At 39.2% G+C, this 13,654-nt stretch overlaps 1 protein-coding gene across 26 annotated transcripts in view; it reads left to right on the forward strand.

Moving 5' to 3' along the window:
- Positions 1 to 13,654, forward strand: part of LOC118249967 (poly(rC)-binding protein 3-like) — a 514,794-nt gene that overhangs the window by 326,250 nt on the left and 174,890 nt on the right. For 24 of the 26 annotated variants that reach the window (XM_050708844.1, XM_050708845.1, XM_050708836.1 and 21 more), the window contains one exon: positions 5,043 to 5,145. The exons of 1 other annotated variant lie outside the window; for it this stretch is intronic. The gene's annotated coding sequence lies outside the window, so the exon portion shown is untranslated. Of the gene's footprint in view, positions 1 to 2,229; positions 2,250 to 5,042; positions 5,146 to 13,654 lie in introns of those variants that run through there. One more of the 26 variants, XM_035550514.2, reaches the window with a different exon arrangement.

Raw genomic sequence — 13,654 nt, forward strand, 5'->3', positions numbered from 1 at the left:
GTTCTTCTGGCTTGTGTGGTTACCCTGAATGGACTTACTGTGTGGACAGGCATTGGGGTAAGTGTATGTCCGTGTAAGGAAGTCTTTTGGCTTGGTCAAAATACTGGTTTCATGTTAACTTAGGTAACTGTTGAAGGAAGTTAGACAGACACACCTCTCTGGATGTAAGCTTCATTTGTTTCCCATCAGTTTTGAATGTTTGCCATTTCATGAATTTCAGTAGTATTAACTGTTCCAATGTGGATATTTGTAAATAACATTTTCTGCAGTACCTCTCTGCAATACCTCTTCTACTTAGTTTTCTTTTTTTTTTTTTGGTCAAGTCTCTCAGGAAATGGCTTAAATTTAGTCCAAATATGTGACTCCAGATTGGCATAAATGTATGCAGAGGGGCTTACATACCATTTGAAGTTGAAGTAGTTCAGCCTGCTCGGGCAGGAGGTCTTTAGGTGAGGTTCTTCTAAGAAGCCTCAGGTTTGGCATCCAGCTGCTACTGAAGTTTAAAGAGAGTGATAGAAAATCTCCCATTTTACAGAAGAAAATGATGATACTCCCTTTCCTCCCAAGAAAAAGAAAAGGAAAAGGAAAAGGAGAAGGAAAAGGAAAAAGAAAAAGCAGTCTCGCTTGTGTACATAGTGATCTTCATCTTAACTGTTTAAGCAAATTCATGAGAGACGGATAGGAATTTTCCAGACAAATGTATAAGAATGTGTGGAATTGTCACTTTCAGTTTATCATGGTGATAAAATGAGATTACTTTTAGTGAATAAGCAAAGTTGCTTGATCTCTGCATCCTTCATCTGATGCTGTTTCATACAAAGCTTTACCCTGCTCTATGTCATGCTACAAATGAAAGACTTGCCAGCTCCACCACTCAGCAACTTGTATGGGATGGCTGATGCTTCCTATCAGATTGAAGGCTATATTCACTGCTTTTATAGCAGCGTGATGAAAATGTTCTGACTGGCTTTGACTGACTAGATTTCTGGTCATGCAGGCTGCACATAAGCTAGGTGTGCCCCAAGTCTAGGTGGCCCAGACCACTGAACTTTGATTGATATCACAGCCTCTTCCTGCTATCTGCCCATGTTATTTTTCAATGAAAATCAACATGGATGGGACATAGCTTGGCGTGATATCAATAGCTGGGATGTGAACCTGGACTTGGGCCTGAGAAGGATTTTCTTCCAGAACATTTTCTTTCATAATATTTATTCAGTGTCTGGGATGAAAAAGGTTTGCATGGCTTTTCAAAGTTTATAATATCCTGAAAGCTGAATATGTCATGCCAGCCAAAAATTTGTATCGTAGCCAATGCTGTAGATGGGATGGAGCTGTAGCTTAGATAGAAGGATCTTCTATTTCACCTAGTGTAGCCATTTTTTAATTTACTCATTTTTGTGAGGTGCCAAAACACTAAAAGATTATCATGGGTCTGTAGGTAAACATTATATTTGTGGTTTTTTTCTTTTTTTTTTTTGTTTCCAAAATGGTGGATGCACTCGTAAGGTGTCTCCCCCGCCCCCCCCCCAAAAAAAAAAAAAAGAAAAAGGAACACCAATTCTTCACTTGGTCCGATTACCATAGGGTGTGCAGTTTCACAGGAGAAACAGGGAAACTATGAATTTTTTGCCCTCAAAAACTTCCCTGCATTTTTCCTAAAGGCACAGTATGCTTTCTAACATCTGCATGTTGTAAGAGATCACCATGAGCTGTATCTGAATGAGACCAAAGATTAACTTCCCTTGGTGTCATCCCAGAGCACTGTGTAGCGCTCCTTAAGCTGAAGGTTTACATTCCGCCTCTTTGTGCAAAATACAGAGATTGGCCACGTTTCTTTACCACCTCAGTCAATTGCTTTTTGAACTCCATCTACCGCATCCCATGGCAATGGGTTCTACTGTTTAATTATGATCTGCGTGGAAAACATCCTTTCTTGGGTTTGTTTGCTTGCTTTAAACTAACTGCTCACTTTATTGGAATCACCATGCTTCCTGAGTTATGAAAGACAGTGAAAAAGCTTTTCTTATTCCCTTTCTCTGTACTGTTCTTGATTTTATGAGGCTCTGTCACAATGCCTTCCCTCAGTTGTTCCTCTTCCAATATGAAAATCCTAAAGCTGTTTTTTCTTTCCTAGTACAGAAGCCACTACATACCTTTGATCATCCTGTCACCATGTATTTTCTATTCCTACCCTGTCCTTTTTGAGATGAGATGACTGGAACTCTATTCAGTATTCAAACCGTTAGGTGGGCAAAGGATTTATATGGCAGTATTTTCATGTTTTCTTCTGCTGTGTTCTGTTCTTTTCCTAATATTTCCTAATACACCATTTTCTTTTTTGACAGTTGGTGAGGATTTAGGTGACATTTCCATAAAGCTATTTGCAAGCTCTCTTTCCTAAGCAACAGTTAATTTCTCTGTGTGTTTATAGATTTCCCAGGGTACAGGTATAAGACCTTAGTTACTTAGCCATGAAAACAAGGCTAAATTACAAGAGTGTTTTAGGCTATAAACATGATGATTGTTAGTAGAATTTAATGTTCGCTCAGTTCTACTGGCAATTTTGTGTTGTTCTGGGTTTTATTATTCTAGAGATTTCTCACAATAAGCATGTGAAGCAGTGTGAATGTTTCCCGCAGAACCCATCTGTTTAGCAGGTTGGTGATAATTTTAACAGAACATTAATTTTAACAGGAAACTCATTCAGGGAAGAGTTCATTCAATGAGTATTATCTAAGAGAGTTTTGCTAATTTTGCCACTGTAAGGGTTATCCTGACTAAAAACAAAAGAATCTAAACCAAGTCTTAATCCTTTGCTACAATAACTTGATGGAGATTTCTTCCCATAGTCTTAAGTATCAGATAGAGATGCATAGACCTTCAATTTTTTTTCATAACTGAGATGTGCTATTACTGTCATAATGGGTGATGGGATGGAGTTCTGGGGCTGGAATAAAATAAATCACTTCAGGATTGTTAAAACCTAGCTGCAAAAGAACTTAAAATAGTTGTTTCTAAAATAATTGCTGACAGAATTAATTTATTACTGCAAGTTAATCAGTCTCATTTTACTTTAAAACACTTGCTATGTTATATTTCAGTGATTATTGTTGAAAATTCCTTTATGGGCTAAAGAAGACCTCAGTGCCATGTCACAAGCAAAGATATTTTAAATGAGGTTTACAGCACTCTCCTTTCATGGAGTATGAATCTTTTTGCTTGTTAGCACAAGATCTTGTTTTCAAATGTGTGGCTGCACTGCAGTAGAGAAACTATGGGGTTTTGAAGATTCCCTGTTAACGTGGCTTTTTCTGAGAAGGAGTTCTGCTCCTTACTAATTCTGTTTATTCCCTTGCATTCTAGGCAGAGTTTTCTTTGGATTTTTTTTCCCCATTGCAGTCTCAGTCCTGCTAATCTGTGACAGAGATGGAAACATTATTTTATTTTAGAGCTCTGGTGGGTTGACCTTGTCCAGCAGCCGTGCACTCACCCTGTCACGCTCTCATTCAACAGGACAGGGGGAGGAAATCAGATTGAAAAGCTTGTGCATCACGGTAAAGACGGGGAGATCACTTAACAATTATCTTCATGGTCATAAGAGACCTAGGAAAACTAATTTAAGTTACTGCCAATTAAAAATAGAGTAGAATAGTGAGAAACTAGCTAACTAAAACCACCTTCCCCCTACCACCCTTCTTTCTAGGCTCAGCTTCACTCATCATTCCCTTCTCCAGTGTGGGGTCTTCCACACACTGCAGTGTGGATATCTGGTCCCATGTGATCCTCTCTGTGGGTTGCAGGAGAACACCTGCTTCACCATGGTCTTCTCCATGGGCTGCAGAGAAATCTCTGCTCTGGTGCCTGCAGCACCTCCTCCCCATACTCCTCAGACCTTGGTGTCTGCCGGGCAGTTTCTCACACGTTTTTGTCAATCCTCCCTCTCACAGTTGCCACACAACATTTTTTTTTACACTTCCGTAAATGTGTTGTCACGGAGGCTGACGGGCTGAGCTTTGGTCAGTAGCAGGTCCATTGATCCATTTGGTCCAGCAGCCAGGCCGACAGGAATTGGCTTTGTCTGGCACAGAAGCAGGCCCTGGCCTCGTGTCACAGAGGCTATCCCTGCAGCCCCACTGCTAACAAAACCTTGTCACATAAACCCAATGCAGTAGCAAAGGATATTGACACCAGTGAAAGAAGATGGAAGACATATAGTGAGTTTTCAGATTCCCCTACCCTGAATTTCATTTCCCTTTGACTACTGTCAGTGTGGGCCCAACATCCTGACTAGAGCCTTCCCAACATTTTCTGCCAATTGTAATCAACGTTGCCCTTTTAAAGCTGAGCAACTGCTATTCTGCCCTACAGTAGTGTGCCCATCTATCACAGTCTGAGCAGATGGAAGCACTGATCATCTCACAGTTTCACAATTTCACTCAGATTTCTGGAGGTGAGACAGCTCCTTTACTCAGTCCTGCCTGGTATGGATGATTGGAAATTAAGAAGCTAGACTTGAAATGCAGAATAATATTGTGAGTACATAGGGATATCCTGAGCTATTAGATAACAAATAAAAAGGCCAAGTACATGAGCTAGTTCAAAAGCCAGATTTGCCAATTGTTTGAAAGATATTTAGGGACATGATCTTATGGACCTGTTTTAGAAAGGCATTACTTCAGCATATTGATTTATTAAACCAGAAAGGAGACAGGTCTCTTTTATTTTCGCTTAGAAATGTGGCTATAATAAGTTAAATAATTACTCTTATTGTTTTTCTGATTTCTTGTGCCTGGGTTATACTGTGCAGTCCAGGTAGCCTGATCTGAGCAGTTCATCTTGTAGAAGTCCATAAACTCTGCAGATTCAATGATGAGATCAAAGATTGTTTTATGGATGAATAACCCCATTACAAAAAAAAAAAAAAAAAAAAAAAAGGAAAGAAAGAAAGAAAGAAAGAAAGCTATTACTTTGGAAAAGTTTTGTTATAATACATGATAGAAAAAAATAATTACTAAGTCCTTGATTATTCCTCTTTTCAGAACATACGCAACATCTTTAGATTTCTTCCTTGAGACCACAGAGTGACTGCAAAACTGACCAACAACAGCAGGGCTTTTTAAATATCACTTGGTCTTCTGACAAGTAAGTTCTTAATTTTCAGTTTTGTTTTCTCCCCTGTATTCCTGACTTGTATTTCGTTTCTTTATTTGTTATATGGATGGCCATGCTCATTTTCTGCACCAAGTGAATAAAATGAGTGATAATTTTATGGTATGAAAGTGATCTTAGTCTTCTGTTTCCCAGATAGAATGAAACCTTATCAATATTACAGATATAGTTTAGATGAAGTACTGGATAACCTAATTATTCCAACTTGTAGTGCCAGTGGGACCATAGTCACTCTGGATGGTTTAGCACTTTTCCCTGGTAGTAGAACATGGTTATATCCTCATTTCTGTCACTAGAACTGTGTGGCATCAGAGTCAGAAAATGGTTATCCTTTTGCAGTTGAGCTCTTCTTCTAGGGAGCTTCCAGAGGTTACTCATTTTAGTAAATGGGAACCTAAAGTTTGCCAGTTTGATTGGATACCAAAAAGAGATCTTGCATATAATTTTCCAGTGCCTCAGATTATACTGCTACTTCAGGTTACAAAAAAATGAGCAAACCCTATTCACTTTAAGAACAAAAAATTGCTGCATACAGAGAAGATAGCAACAATAACTTCTTCCAAAACCTTGAAACACGTGTTGACACTTTGAGCTTCTTCACCTGAAGTTCTGGTAATGGCTCCTTCTACAATTCTTTTGCTCTGCAAGGCCTTGGGGTCCTTGGTACTAAACCTTAGGATTCCACTGTATCATTTTCAGATCTAACCAGTCAAGTGCATAATTCCAGCAATAACTCTGCTCATATGCCTTCTTTGCCCATTTAGTCTTCTCTGCTCCCCCTGCATGTCTTAGTCTTTGAAAAGTTGGACAACTTAGTCTCAGACTTGTACTTCACCAGAAACTGGCTAACACTAATCAGTACCTCACACAATGAAGGTTACCTGGTATGGCAGGTTATACTAGAAAAAAAAAAATATATATATATATAACTTGTTTACATAGTAGCACTTATTATCTATATCTCAGCAATACCTGATGCTCTTTCTCCTTCCTACTGTACACTGTCTTTCCCAAATTCCCCTGCATTCCCCTGAATGTATACCTTTGACTGCTGTAAAACCTTCTCGTGTCTGTGCAGGCTTGATACATCATACCATTCTACCCCAAAGGTAAAATGATGTAAAATGGGAAACTCAAGCCTTGAAAAGCATCTTCGAACTTTGTTCTTCTCCCGTTATTGTTAGATTTTCTGGACTGTCTTGTGACTATACTGGGAAATGGGAAGAGGAGCTGGTCTGAGCCATGGCTTCAGTTCTAAAGGAAAAAAAGGAAACTCCTTTTCAACCTTTTTTAAGCTTTTTAAAGTAACCTACAAGTTATCACCCCTCTCAATCTGAGTGAAGTCCAAGGTGAAAACTCTGAGGCAAATATCATGACAGTATCTCTCAAAAATTGTGGAAGTCTTACAGACATGTAAAAATAAAAGTTTTTAACAATTTGGAAGTCCTTAGTAAACTTAGGGAAAGGAAGCTGGAAAAAATTGAAAGTGCTGGGAATAATAGCATCTGCGAATACCCACTATGGTAAAAGGAAATAATTTTGTTATTAAAAGGTCTAGTAGGATCAGGAAAATGAGGGAGGAAAAAGAACAGTTTGCTCTGGAAGGCAGAAGAGTATCGTTACTGTTTATTAAGAGGAGCAGAAGACAAAGCTGCTTTCTCTTCAGGACTTGCTGAAGGAGAACCTCAAAACTTCTTGTTTGTAAGAATAAGGTATATAAGAAACTACATCTTCAAACACAAAAATGTTTCTAAACAATGCAGTCCAGTCACCCTAGTTTCTTAAGTGGGGGACCTTATATATATAAAAAAATCTGTTCCCAGAGACTGCTCCTCCAAAACAGCGATGAAGGTTCTCATGTCACTACCACACTCCTTCATCTTTCTTTGTAGTTTCATATTGCTGCTGTAATTATTGTTATTTACCTCGTGTTGGAATATATTCCTCTTCAGCTTACCTGATGGATTTTATGAAACTGAATGCCTTGTTACATGCTGGCTCAGCTCTGACAGTCATATTTGATCATCTTGTGCATGATGGGTAATGAAATTTTAGGACATTACTACTTCTTGCCTCTGCATATTTCTGAGATAAAAATGGAGACAATACATTCATTACCTCATATATCATAATTAAGTAAATTTAGCTACCTTCAGTCTCCAAAATAAAAGACGTTTAGGGTATTAATTCATATATAAAAAAAAGTGATGTAAATATATGCAATATTTAATAAGTGTTCACATAAACTAGTGAATATACAGGAATAAGAAACATTGGGTTTATATTACTTATACACATTAAATGTAATTTCATTAAAAGCTGTATATTGCACTTCTGAAATTTCACATTTTACACAAGCAGATGAAATAGGATTTTTCTCAATTTTCAGCAGTTTTACATTGCAAAATCAGCTTCAGTTTCCTATTGTTTGCTGGCTTGCTTGCTTTTCAGGCATTTTGGCTATAAGCAGGTAGCCAAACTTTTGAGTCTTTACTTGGGGTCTGAAAGGAACAGTGTCATAACTTACATTTCTCTCTTCCCATAAAGTAGAAGTAGTGAATACCTCATTTATTATGAGAGATCTCTCTTCTGATTATCTGCACTTTTGTGTGTTTCACTTTCCTATCTGGCCGTAATATATCAGAGATGTATATAACGGTATCAGTTTCCCTATTTACTTTATTGGCCATTCACTTGGATTGTACTAAAAGGAAAGACAGGCTAGAGCCAACTGCTTTCATTTCTTTTCAGTCTGTCTCTAAGATGCGGTTTTGGAGCTCTGTCCTGTTTATTACAAAAAGCAGATTGTAAGGAAGCTTGAGAGTGTTTGGCATATTATGAACCCAAGACTAATAACTGAATTACTGAATCTCTGTGTGACATTATGCATATCATCACTGTGCACAAAACTTGATTTATCACTTCATCAACCCAAGAAATAAATAGTAAATAGTGAGTCCATCTGGATGGAGGAAAAGGAGGTTTTCATTTTGAAATGGGAGGGCGGTGGAAAGAGGTTCAATCTGGGTTTAGTCACATTGATCTATTTTAACCAACAAACAACATGTGGTTTTCAGGTAGATGTTACAGAATGAAAGAAGTAGGACAGGCAGGTTCAGAGCACAGGTAAAAGCAGTGGTGGTCGTGCTTTGTAGCTCAGGATTGTAGTAGTGACCTAGGATCTGTTTGGTCCAAGATCAATTCCCTCCCCTACAAAGTCGTGTTTGAACTCCAGTCCCTCACCTCTGATTACAGTACCTTTCAACTGCTTTGGGTCTATAGTATTCCCAGGCAAATTATTCATGAGAGTTTACTTTGACCTACACAATGTTCTGATAAAAAGAAACCCTACGCAATGTCAACAGAGCACATGCTAAACTAGCATATCACAGAAAATAAACAGCATGAGGAGTCCTAAGCGAGGGAGGGCATTTGCAGTGGGTTTCAGCAATGCTCACAGTTAGACACATGTTTTCAGCATTTTTTTAGACAACCTGGAAGCTGACAGAATATTCCTGTCAATGAAATTTGCAGATGATGTGAAAAGTCCAGGCTGCTTACTATAGCAAGCAACCTGGGTCGCTTGGTAACCTCAGGCCAGCTGCATGAAGCAAAATACAGAATTTAAGGCTAAAGAATAGAAGTTTTGTTGAGAGAAAGAGGAATTGTGCTCTAAAGAGCCCTAACCTTTGAGAGAGAATAAAAACAGGAATCGTAGCAAATAAGCAACTTGAGTGAGAAAATTGATTATATAGAAAGTGGATTGTTGCTTTGATTGTGAGGTTGGCTGCAGGGAGAGTGATACTAGAACATGGTGTTTTGGTGCCCCTGCTTTAAGAAAGGGTGTTGGGAATTGGAGAGGGTCAGAGGAGGGCCACCGAAATTATTAGTAAACTGAAGAAAATGTCTGCGATAGATTTGAAGAGCTCTGTCTGCTCTGGCTTTTTGAAAAGAATCCAAGGTACTATCTGATGGCCTTACCACGGGAAAAAGCAAGCAAGGAACATCATTGAAATCATCACTTGGTCTTTCTTTCGCGTGTTTACTTTTTAATTAGTTTCCTGGAAAAGGGTTGGTTCCTCTCAGTTGGTGTCACTAAAGCGTTTTGATTTTCTGCCACAGTGCAGCAGTAGATAATACAGTGATTGACCTCGCTTGCTTGATAATCTAGACTGGGAAGTACCTAATAACCCACGTAGGATTGGTTAATTTCCGTTTACTGTGTATTCTCATTGCTTATAGTGCTCTTGATTGACAACATAGTTCCCACTGTCAAAACAGCAGCGGGGGAGAAGTCCTTGGTCACTGCAGTCAGTCCCACACCACTGTTGTGAGAATATCATGTACTGAATTATTTTGACTATTATTTTGTTTACATTAGCTACTTCTGTTTGGAAAGGTGGTGCTATATTAAGCTATTGTTAGAAAATTATATTAGAGTTCCTGATATGATTCCTAATTTTGAATTTTGTTATATTAGAAACCAATTAATGACATTTCACTTTTACTACACATATATTTGTTTTATTTATTATGTTAAACTAATATATTAGTCAAAATTACCATTCTTTGTACTGGGTAAAGAGAACGTGTGTTTCTCTGTGTACTGTGTCATGCAAGATTCTAGAATTAGTAGATTTCAGCCTCTGCCATGAAGCTTTAACTACACCAGAAAATAACTTTTCTGCTTTTATCATCTCTCAAGAGATAGTTTTGCATGGACAAGCTATTGAGCAGTGAATAAAATTAAGGAAATATCTTCTCTGCACCTGCAGAGGAAACTACAGCTGTCAAACTAGGACTTGACACTCAGTCAGAGGCTGTTTTCTCCAGTCATTCAAATTCTCCCAGCTCAGTGGTTTAATGTTCAGTAAATCTTTACCAACAAATATGAAATATTTGAATACTGTGTGCTATTTAACACAAATCAATTTATGGAGTTTAAGAAGTTTGGCAGTACATAATTAAAAATTCATGTTTAACTTTAAATAATCCTATTTTAAACTAAAATTATATATTTAATCTGAAAAAAATGCATCTAATTAAAAAAGAAAAACGTTTTGAGCCAATTTTATTCTTGTAATAAAAAGCAATGCATGAATTTCTATCGAGGCTGCCTGCAGGACAATAGAAATTGAAGCAAACAGCACTACTTTGCATGACTATTTGCAAACCCTTGAGGCATTAAAGAATTGAAATAGTAGCTTCCCTAAGGCAACAAGTGTGTTACACATAGATGTTGTTTGTTTATTCTAATAGGCATAACAAAAAGGCAAAATATTATCTACTATTTTTGTGAAAATAAACAGGATTACTGTCATAAAGAAAAAAAAATATTTAGGGAATTCCAGAACCAGACTATATGGACACTGAGATATAAGGGGGACATCAATATTTTTGTTTCACTTTTTAAAGAGAAGGTAGCAACCAGACAACTGCATTTGAGCCCTGTTTCATAGCACTGCTACTAGAGAGCTAATTGAAAGCTAACCTTGAAAATCTGTAAACCTTCATCGTCCTCATATGTAATTCCATGCATTAGCAGAATTTAGTGCATTTTCCTAGAAATACAAGTTACACAGTATGAAGGAAAAAAAAAAAAGCAAGCTAAATAAAGCATGGTCTCTGTTTTTTCCCAGAAATGAATTTTGAATGTCAGGTGCATCTGCCGCTCCTTAATGTAAAATTCTGTTCAATCAAGTGTAATGGATTTACGTTCGGATATTTTTCTCAGATTTCTAGCAGACTTTCTGCAGTATGAAGCCAAATGGCATTGTAATCTCTGTTATGGGAAAAGGCACAGGAAAATTCAGATGAATGTAGAAAGACTATAAATAAAAAAAATGTTTGCCTCTGACCCAGAAATTGTCCGGTAACAAGTGCAATTACGTAGACAAATGGTGCTGATCACAGTCTTCTTTCTCCACAGCATACCTTGCTCAGTGTAAAACACTGCTGAATAAATAGATATGCTTTTGATATTGGCAGAAGCATGCTTGCCCACAGTCTGACAGAGCACTCATTGACAGAGCTGACAGGTAGAGCAAATAAAGATCTTGGCCTTGAGAGATGCTGAGCACCTGTGACACCTGTCTTTCCCAATTCAGAGCTTTGCAGGTGAGTGCATGAATAGAAATGAAGGGTCGCAGTAGCCTGTCTTTGGGGACAGCAGAGGGGACAGCTGAATGAGAGATTCAGTTCTAGGGAGCCTCTGAATGGAGACGAAAAAACAGTGGCAGTGGCCCTTGACACAAAAAGGCAGAAATTCAGTTCAGGTGTGCTAACGTTGTATTTGGGGGTTTTCTTTCTCTTTGGAGACTTGGTGCCAGAGTAAACGTTGAGCATTGTTGCTGCTGGCACTCAGTGGTGAACCCATGGGTGGCATCATCCACCCTGCAGCTGTGGGAGGCTGCACCACAGCTCTGCCTTTCTCCACAGCAATGTGACTGTGTCCCCAGGCCAGGGTTTCTGCTGCAAGCAGGTAGTATCTGGGCGCTGGGGTCAAGCACTCCCCATACCTGCTGGTCAAGCAAGTGTAACTGCCTGAGCCATGGTGCAGGACAAGGGACTATTTGCAGAGGGTCCTTGGGATGACACAAGGAGATGGGAGGACACGTCCTGCTGGGCTGTCAGGTGCCACATTCACCTCTCATCCCCAGTCTCTCCTTTGATAAAGATCCCATGGGCCCTCATCTTTCTAACTTCTGGCATGTAACTAAAACACCTAACTTAAGAGAGCGCATCACCTCAGGCTCCTTTTCCAGTTAGTATAAAGAAGGAATACTGGGCGGGCAAGATATTGAATCACCCTGGTCCTTTTAAGGTCTGAATGGGCCTTTGGAGGTGTCTGTTTCTCTCCATTGTCAGCTGAAGGCAGTCATTTTCCTGATTTAGTAGATCCACAGAAATTGTGGATGCTGAGAAGCAGCCCGTATCGGTAGTGCAGAAGCCTGGCTGAGGAGAGCCAGGGTCTGTAGGGTCACTCTGCACATCTCAGTCCTTTGCCTGCAGAGCAGGCTAGTGCTGCACCACCTACATAATTAAAAATAGAAGAAACCATTGCAGCTGGGATCCCTGGGGTTGTGGTGTATGTCTGTGGCACCCTGCCTCCAGCAGCAGCCCTGGGGCCCTGCCCTCAGCGAATGACTCTGGCAAAGGGCTGCAAATTCCTGACAGCCCAAGGAATTTGGGACAGAGAGCGAGTGTTCCGTGACTTTTTAAGGAGGAGTCCTGCTTCCAAACTATGATTCCCACATCGATACGACATGGCAGACATAGTCTAGCTTAAGAGCAAGTTTGGCTAAATGCAGCCATATGTAGCTCAACATGGATATTATTTTTGTATTGCAGTACTAATAACCAGCTAAAAGTTAACAACAGACACATTCTTTGCCTGTCTCGTCAGGGTACAAATGGGCAAAGAGCCAGAAGTGCAGTTCATTAGCAGGGAACCAAGCCATTTAATTATCCTAAGTAAAATATGTTCCTGTGGGTTTTGGTGGTTGTTTATGTTTTTGTTTTGTTTTGTTTTTGTATTACTATTATTGTTTTGCTAATGGTTGTAGCTTTCCTAGTTTTTTGTCTTTTTATTATTATTTATTATTATTATTTTGCTAACGGTTGTCATTTTCCTACAATTTGCTGAGCATTATATATTGCAATAAAAGTGCAGACCATCTCTCTCCTGGCTTATCAGCTTCATCGGGCTTGGGGAATTGAGTGGATAAAGAGGAAAAGAAAATATGTAAATATACTGAGTATAATACTGAATTATTTTATGGTGCTGTAAGGAATTTTGAGAGAGAGAGAGAGAGAGAGGACTTCAATGCTATTTGTTTTATAATAGAAACTTCCCTTTTCTTCTCTATTCTACTCCCATGAAGGTCCTATTCAGTGTATTCAGTCCTATGCAGAAGGTCACTCTTGTCCTACAAGAGAGTTCTCCCTTTCCTTCCTGGCACCTCTGGATGCTGTGAATAGAGCTGTCTTTTTCTGAGGCTGAGCCCCACGGCAGGAGGGTGCAGAGGGAGCAGCTGAGTATCAGCCTCCCCTCCTGGAGGTCAAGTGCATCACCCCTGGGTGCTGCACAGGTCATGTGAGGAGAGGGAAGGGCAGTCACACCAGACCTCCTGGCTCTGCTAAACGTCCTCATCAGCCATTCCACCGCATTGGGGTGTTAGTTTACATGAGTTCAGTCTCTTTGACAGATAGTTCCTCTAGACAGGTCATTTTTAGTTTTATATTGAATTTCTCAGCCCATTTTTTTTTAATGTTTGTCTTTGTATATGCATTTTTCACCTTGTGGACTTGTGACTTCGACAAGGGGTAGATGAAGTGACGTATCCTGGAATATCCAATAGTCAAATGGCTGCTCACTCCAACTGAATTTTGACACCCATCATGACAGTGAATAATATGTTTAATCTTAGTTTTGTCTTATGGTATTCAGTAGGAGTTCTTACGGAGTGACATTCAACTCTGC

This window comes from Cygnus atratus, chromosome 2, assembly GCF_013377495.2.
Source record: "Cygnus atratus isolate AKBS03 ecotype Queensland, Australia chromosome 2, CAtr_DNAZoo_HiC_assembly, whole genome shotgun sequence".
Lineage (NCBI taxonomy): Eukaryota > Metazoa > Chordata > Aves > Anseriformes > Anatidae > Cygnus > Cygnus atratus.